This window comes from Corylus avellana, chromosome ca4 (genome assembly GCF_901000735.1).
Source record: "Corylus avellana chromosome ca4, CavTom2PMs-1.0".
NCBI lineage: Eukaryota > Viridiplantae > Streptophyta > Magnoliopsida > Fagales > Betulaceae > Corylus > Corylus avellana.
The window spans coordinates 8,344,380-8,351,769 of NC_081544.1; the positions used below are offsets into that span (position 1 = coordinate 8,344,380).

The window sequence follows — 7,390 nt, forward strand, 5'->3', positions numbered from 1 at the left end:
TTTTTTTTTTTTTAAAAAAAAAAATCATTATAAAACAAAACTTTTTCACTTTTCAATACAAAAAATTTAAAACTTTATACCACATTAATCCACGTCAGCTATATTATTTAAGGCAAAAAAAAAAATTTACCAAATGGACCTATATTATTTTTGTAACACAAAATAAGTGAAGAAATTCATAATGAAATAATAAATTGCGGAATAATAAAATAAGACAAGATTTCTACGTGGTTCGGTCTATGACCTACATCCACAAATAAAGCCCTAAGGGCTACATTATGCTTTTATTCTATGAATAATTTTACAATACAAATGGTCTCTACTTATAGGGATGAGAGATAATACAAAATGGTATGATTGAAAAAATCAAATCAGGTATATTTAATTCTGATTGGATTTTATCAATTACAATCAATACTAATATATTTTCATAATATCACAATATATACTAACACTCCCTATCAAACTCAAGGTGGAAGGTTCTGGAACCTTGAGTTTGATTTTTTTTTTTTTTTTTTTTTGTTGGCAGATGGCAGCACTTGATGGTGTTGACTGGAGGCTGTTGTCAACGATGATCTGAGATGCACCTTCAATAACAATAGACCAACTATAGGCCAAAATGAAAAGCCAACTATGGGCTGAAATTAGCCTAGGTTTTAAACAATACCACAAAGGCCGAAAAGAAATGGGCCAATTATGGGCCAAATATGATAGCCAACAATTGGCTGAAGAGGCCTAGGTTTTGAACAATACCACAAAAGCTAAAGATATTGTGCCAACAAAGGGCCAAAAAATAAGTGAATGTTGTGCTCAATACTCCCTAAATTAATAGATACTATTTAGTACGGTTTACTCACAAGTGCATAAGATCAAACGATAGTATAGTGCAATAAGTATAAGATCAATCCCACGACGATTGTTGATTTTGTTTTAGAATTGATAAAAATATTAATTTGTCACTAAATTAATATTGTGAAAAAGAAATAAACAGATATAAAGATAAATGAAAAAGCTAAAGGTAGGGCTTTGATATCCACCACTAATCATACTTAGATAATATAACAATATGCCAATGATCCAATCATATTGTGAATACTTAACATTTGCTAACCTAAGGGTATGGGTGTCTACTCTTTAAGCTATTGATTTTTTTAAGCAACGAATTAGGCATGGGTATCTACTGTAATTCTTTTCTTTCTTAAAGGATTTAGCATGGGTATCTATTAAGTTGTTCTTTAAGAAAGCATAAATCTATGAAAATCGACAAACACATGAGGCGTAGGGCATGGGTATCTACTCCCGATTCCCCATGTTGATTAACCCAAAAATCCGGTGTGGATTTCTTCTGTTACTTTTATTAAACCCAGGACTCGGTCATCCAAATTGATTTAATTAACTAATCCATACCACATGCATATAATGGTCAATCACATACATATGAGGAATTCAAGAAAACATGAATTAATCAAGTTAAGCAACACAATATGATTATCATAAAGGCGCCAATATTGAAATATTAAATAAACATAATTAGGGCTTCAATCTAGCCCTCCTTAAGAGTTAGTTACACATAATTAAAATAAAACTAAAAAGAAAAGATAAAGAAAGAACCAAAAAGTAGCCTCCAATTCCTTTCCACAAAGTTGTGTCTTTTTCAAGATGATTATTCTCAAGGTTTAGAGGTCTATTTATAGGGCTTGAGAAGTCATTGTTACACTAGTAAACTTAAAAAATTCGTAAGGTTTTAATCCTATTACAAGTGGGACTTGGAAAACCCTAATATGGAAGGAAAGGGAGTCTGGCCGCAGCTTTTAGAATTCTCCGGCACATGGGTGCGCTCAATTGCAGCCCGTGTGCAATCGATCGCAGGACTGCGATCAATCCTGTTGTGCTGGGAGCTCGATCGGATGTGCCTTGCGCTCGTGGTCTTCGCCTGTAGTGCGTTCGATTGCAGCTCCTCTGCAATCACACTACTAGAGCCTCCAAAATTCCGAAAATAGCTCTTTTATGCTCAAGACTTCCAAAATTGCTTGCTTTTCTTCCAAGGACCTACAAATACAAAGAAAACACATAAAAGAACTAAAAAGACATAAATTAACCAAAACTAAAGGATTAACACATATAAGTTAAGGGCAAAAAATTTGAATATTTTAGCACTTAACATACCCCCAAACTTACATATTGCTACTCCCTTAGCAAAACAAAACTAAAAACTAAATGGAAAACTAAAAACAAAAAGATAAATCCATCTTTCGTGGGATGTACGATTGCATTTAGCGTATGCAACAAGCCTTTTAAACCCCTAGGAATTTCCTAAAGAACGAGTGGAGTCTCGTGAGGGTTTTCTAGGAATGTTACCCACAAACATCATGTACAGTTTATGTTATTCCAAAAATTAAAGTATCACTTCAAGATCATGATTTTCATTCATTAGTAAGCTTAAAAAGATGAACTTCATCTTCACAATGAATTGGAATCTCAAAGTTCAATTACTTACAAAGGACATGCTAAAACATCACAAGTTTGAAAATAGTGTAAAGTGAACTAGCACAAAATTATGAGGCTTCCAATTATTTCCAATGTGCAATGTATTCATATCTCAAAGTTCACTGAAATCTCTATTAGAATGAACAACAATGGCATTTTTTTTTTTTTTTTTTTTTTGGTCAGGTTGTGCAATACTTGGTTCCCTTAAGCTTTTTAATTGACCCATGTAACGAGTGTTAAGTCAATGACTCCCAAACCAGATGGTTTTAGGGTATTAGGTGTAAAACCTAAGGACCTACTAACTCGAGTCAAAAAGGCTACGAAACCAAACTAACCATGACATCAATCAAATCCGAATTTTTCACCTTTTGATGTGAACACTCAATGCTTTGAGGCAAGAGGTCTAGTTACTCAGTGAAAAACTTATCAATGATCATATATTATTATTATTATTTTAATTTTTTTTTCACATACATATATGCCAAAGGATCCATCTAATAATTCATCAAGTTTTACCCAAGACTTAGAAACACACACATCAGACTTCATGTCATACCTCACAAATTATGTGCCAATGTGTTTGTGTAAGATCAGATCAAACATGTGAATTCGCAACTGTCCTAAGCAAGTAACCAAACTGAAAAACTCAATTATCAGATCTTGTGTTCAAAATTTTAAGTTCACCAATGAAATCAAATCACAATTTTTAAGATCAACCAAAATTTTAAGACAAACATGATTATGCATATATATATTTTTTTTTCACAAACAACAAAAATAAACATAAAATAAATTGGGATAAATTTTTTTTTTCTTTTCATAAATAGTAAAAATAAAATAAAACTGGGACAAAGAGTGTGTAAAGTGTCTCCCATACCCCCAAACTTAAATTACACATTGTCCCCAATGTGTGTATAACATGGAAATAATTTACCCGGGAGATGGACGAACTGTTTGGAATAGTATGACTCATAGTACACCCCCAAACTTGAATTGAAGTACACTTGTCCCTGCAAAACACTAAAGTAACAAAGGAAAACAAAAACAAAATAAAAATAAAGCAAAGAAACAAAATAAAAAGGATATGCTGTGGGGTGCTTCCCATGAGCGCTAAGTTTAACGTCTTCAGCCAGACTATGGCACTTCAAACTTGGAGCACCAATCTTTTCTTCTCTTGCACCAAAGGGAATGAATCTTTTCTATTGCAAGATGCTTACGAGTGTTTATAGATCGGGGAGGACCACTTTGAGTTTTCTCCAACAGTTTCTCATCCGGGAGGGAATCATGAACTGGATAATACTCAAGGAATTCATCTATCTTGATGTCCTCAATTTGCTCATCACATAGCCCCAACAGACTTCTCTCTTAGATTCTTAATAATTCGAGAATAGGAGCTGATGTTGAAGAAGTCTCAGTGCTCTCTTCCTTTCCCCGATGTAGCTCTTCTAGAACCTTAGTTTGCTCATCTTCTTCTTCCACCTTGTTGTTCTTAGGAGTGGAATCCAATAAGGCATTAGCTTGCTCATGTATCATGTCAAGGTCCAGATCAAATTCATATTGAGCAAAGTGCTCTTCCAATGGATCCTCCAGACTTGGCTCACTAAACATCTCAGCTTGCTTGAGGAACTTGTCAAGATCCAAGTCAAACTCAAATTGATCAAAACGCTCATTTAATGGTCCTCAAGACCTGGCTCATTAGAAGTTTCAGCATGCTCAAGTTGCTTCTCCAGGTCTAGGTCACCTCCAATTTGATCAAAATGCTCTCCCATCGGATCCTCAAGACTTGGCTCACAAAAACTCTCCTCAATAGTTTCGTCATTCCCAAGTGTGGTGGTTGTTTGCTCATGATGGTAAGTGCACTCATCCTCCATGTAGTGCTCATTAGGATTGGTCACCAACTGACTTTGACACTCTTCTTCTTCTTCTTCTTTAAGTATATCTGATATTTGTTTGAAGTGATCCTCTGTCTTGGCCATGGTGAGTTGCAACCGTTGAATACAGGCCTTGCTGTGACTAAGAAAAGCTGACAATTTTTCTTCTAAACTAGCATGCACTTTTTCTAACGCTGAATTCTTTGGAGGAGGTGTCTCTTCTTGGTAGTGTTAAGGTGGAGAGGAATATGAATAGTCATATATGGGAGATGGTTCCTCTTTATGACCTAAATACTACCTAAATTAATAGATAATATCTAGTACGTTTTACTCGCAAGTGCACAAGATCAAACGATAGTATAGTGCAATAAGTACGAGATCGATCCTACGAGGATTGTTGATTTTGTTTTAGAATTGATAAAAATATTAATTTGTCACTAAATTAATATTGTGAAAAAGAACTAAAAAGATATAAAGATAAATGAAAAGCTAAAGGTAGGACTTTAATATCCGCCACTAATCATACTTAGATAATATAACAATATGACAATGATCCAATCATATTGTGAATACTTAATGTTTGCCAACCTAAGGGTACGGGTGTCTACTCCTTAAGCTATTAATTTTCTTAAGCAACGAATTAGGCATGGGTGTCTACTCTAATTCTTTTCTTTCTTACAGGATTTAGCATAGATGTCTACTAAATTGTTTTTTAAGAAAGCATAAATCTATGGAAATCGACAAATACATGAGGCCTAAGACATGGGTGTCTACTCCCAGTTTCCTATGTTGATTAACACAAGAATCCGGTGTGGATTTCTTTTGTTACTTTTATTAAACCCAGGACTCGATCATCCAAATTGATTTAATTAACTAATCCATATCACATGCATATAATGGCCAATCACATACACATGAGGAATTCAAGAAAATAGGGATTAATCAAGTTAAGCAACACAATATGATTATCACCAAGGCGCCAATATTGAAATATTAAATAAATATAATTAGGGCTTCAATCTAGCCCTCCTTAAGAGTTAGTTACACATAATTAAAATAAAACTAAAAAGAAAAGATAAAGAAAGAACCGAAAAGTAGCCTCCAATTTCTTTCCCCAAAGTTGTGTCTTTTTCAAGATGATTATTCTCAAGGTTTAGAGGTCTATTTATAGGGCTTTAAAAGTCCTTGTTACACTAGTAAACCTAGAAAATTCGTAGGGTTTTAGTCCTATTACAAGTGGGACTTGGAAAACCCTAATATGGAAAGAAAGGGAGTATGGTCGTAGCTTCTAGAATTCTCTAGCGCATAGGTGCGCTCGATCGTAGTCAGTGTGCGATCAATCGCAGGACTGGGATCAATCTTGTTGTGCTGGGCGCTCGATCGCATATGCCTTGCGCTCGTGGTCTTCGCCTGTAGTGCGCTTGATCGCAGCTCCCCTGCGATTGATTGCACTACCAGAGCCTCTAAAATTTCCACAATGGCTCTTTTATGCTCACAACTTCCAAAATTGCTTCATTTTCTTCCAAGGACCTACAAAAACAAGGAAAACACATAAAAAAACTAAAAAGGCATAAATTAACCAAAACTAAAGGATTAACACATGTAAGTTAAGGGCTAAAAATATGAATATTTTAGTACTTAACAGTGAAGGTCAATAAAAGACCAAATGTTTGGACCAACAAAGGGCCAAAATATGGGTAACTTGGCCTCTTTTGTTGGTCCAAATGTTTGGACCAACAAAGGGCCAAGTCAACCACATCACGCGCGCCATGCGCCGGTTAGGTTCGGTGCGCGATCTGATAACCGCCAAAGTGGGCTCATTTTCTCTTTATTTTTGGCCCAAGTCAGCCCTTTTTATGTTTTGGCCCTAACCAACCCTAGCCCATTGTCGACCCTTTTGAAGTTTGGCTCATTGTCAGCCCTGGCCCATCATCGGCCCCTTTTGGATTTTGGTCTGTCGTCAGCATCTTTTGAAGTTTGGCTCATTGTCAGCCTTGGCCCGTTATCGGCCCCTTTTTAGAGCTTAGCCCATTGTCGGCCCTTTTGAATTTGCATTCACCAGCCACCTGTCACCGTCACTAACAGCTCGCCAGCCTTTATCTCCTCCGGTAGTCGTCAACATCTACGGCCCGTTCCCCGCCTCCGCCACCGCCGTCATCATTGTTTCTGATTTCAAACTCAAGGTTGTAGAATATTCCACCTTGAGTTTGAGGAGGATGTTAGAATATATGAAAAATATAATATATTTTTCATATATTCCATAATTAGGTTGATATTGAAATATTCTTTATTTATGGGTTGATTATAATCAAATATTGAGATTATAATCAGATTAGGGAGATTTGATTACTATATTTGTATGTAGACTCTACCCTATAAATAGGGACCTTTATGTTGTAGACAAATTAAATTAATGAGCACAATATAGTTCTGAGTGGTAGAAGTAGGTGTCTAACACCGAACCTGTAACGACCCAGGGAAAAGAGCTAGCTACATCTGAACTATTACCCTTAGCACCCATGACTATCTTTATAAATTACTCATTCTATGTGGGCTTTTTCTCATCTTCCTTATAGAGAATTGGGGTGTTACAAACTCGACCTCCTAAATTCCTGACGTCCTCGTCAGGGCCACGCCATGCAGTGTTCTAGTACCACATGACCTGGCGTTACTAGGTGGTTTTGATACTACTTATAACGACCTAGGGAAAAGCGCTAGCTACATCTACGCTATTACCCCAACAGGACTAGTCAATTTGGAACTTCCTTAGAATTCATTATAAAGGCCAATTTCACCTAGTAACTAGGCAACGTGGGACTTAGCACCCATGACTATCTTTATAAACTACTCACTCTATGTGGACTTCTTCTCATCTTCCCAATATGGGACCGGGGTGTTACACAACCGTCTGTAATTCTTTGTGTTCCTTTTTCTATATTGCTTCCACCATATTTCCACATCATCATTATTTTAACATTACCTATTAAAAATTTTAATATGACATATTATTAACGTGAATAAAGAACATTTTT

At 35.8% G+C, this 7,390-nt stretch overlaps 1 protein-coding gene across 1 annotated transcript in view; it reads right to left on the reverse strand.

Annotated features, from left to right (window-relative positions):
• Window positions 1-5,478: 5,478 nt before the first annotated feature.
• LOC132177005 (MADS-box protein JOINTLESS-like) overlaps window positions 5,479-7,390 on the reverse strand; it is a 26,589-nt gene continuing 24,677 nt past the window's right edge. Inside the window, exon 8 of the mRNA XM_059589191.1 lies at window positions 5,479-5,888. The gene's annotated coding sequence lies outside the window, so the exon portion shown is untranslated. The remainder of the gene's footprint in view (window positions 5,889-7,390) is intronic.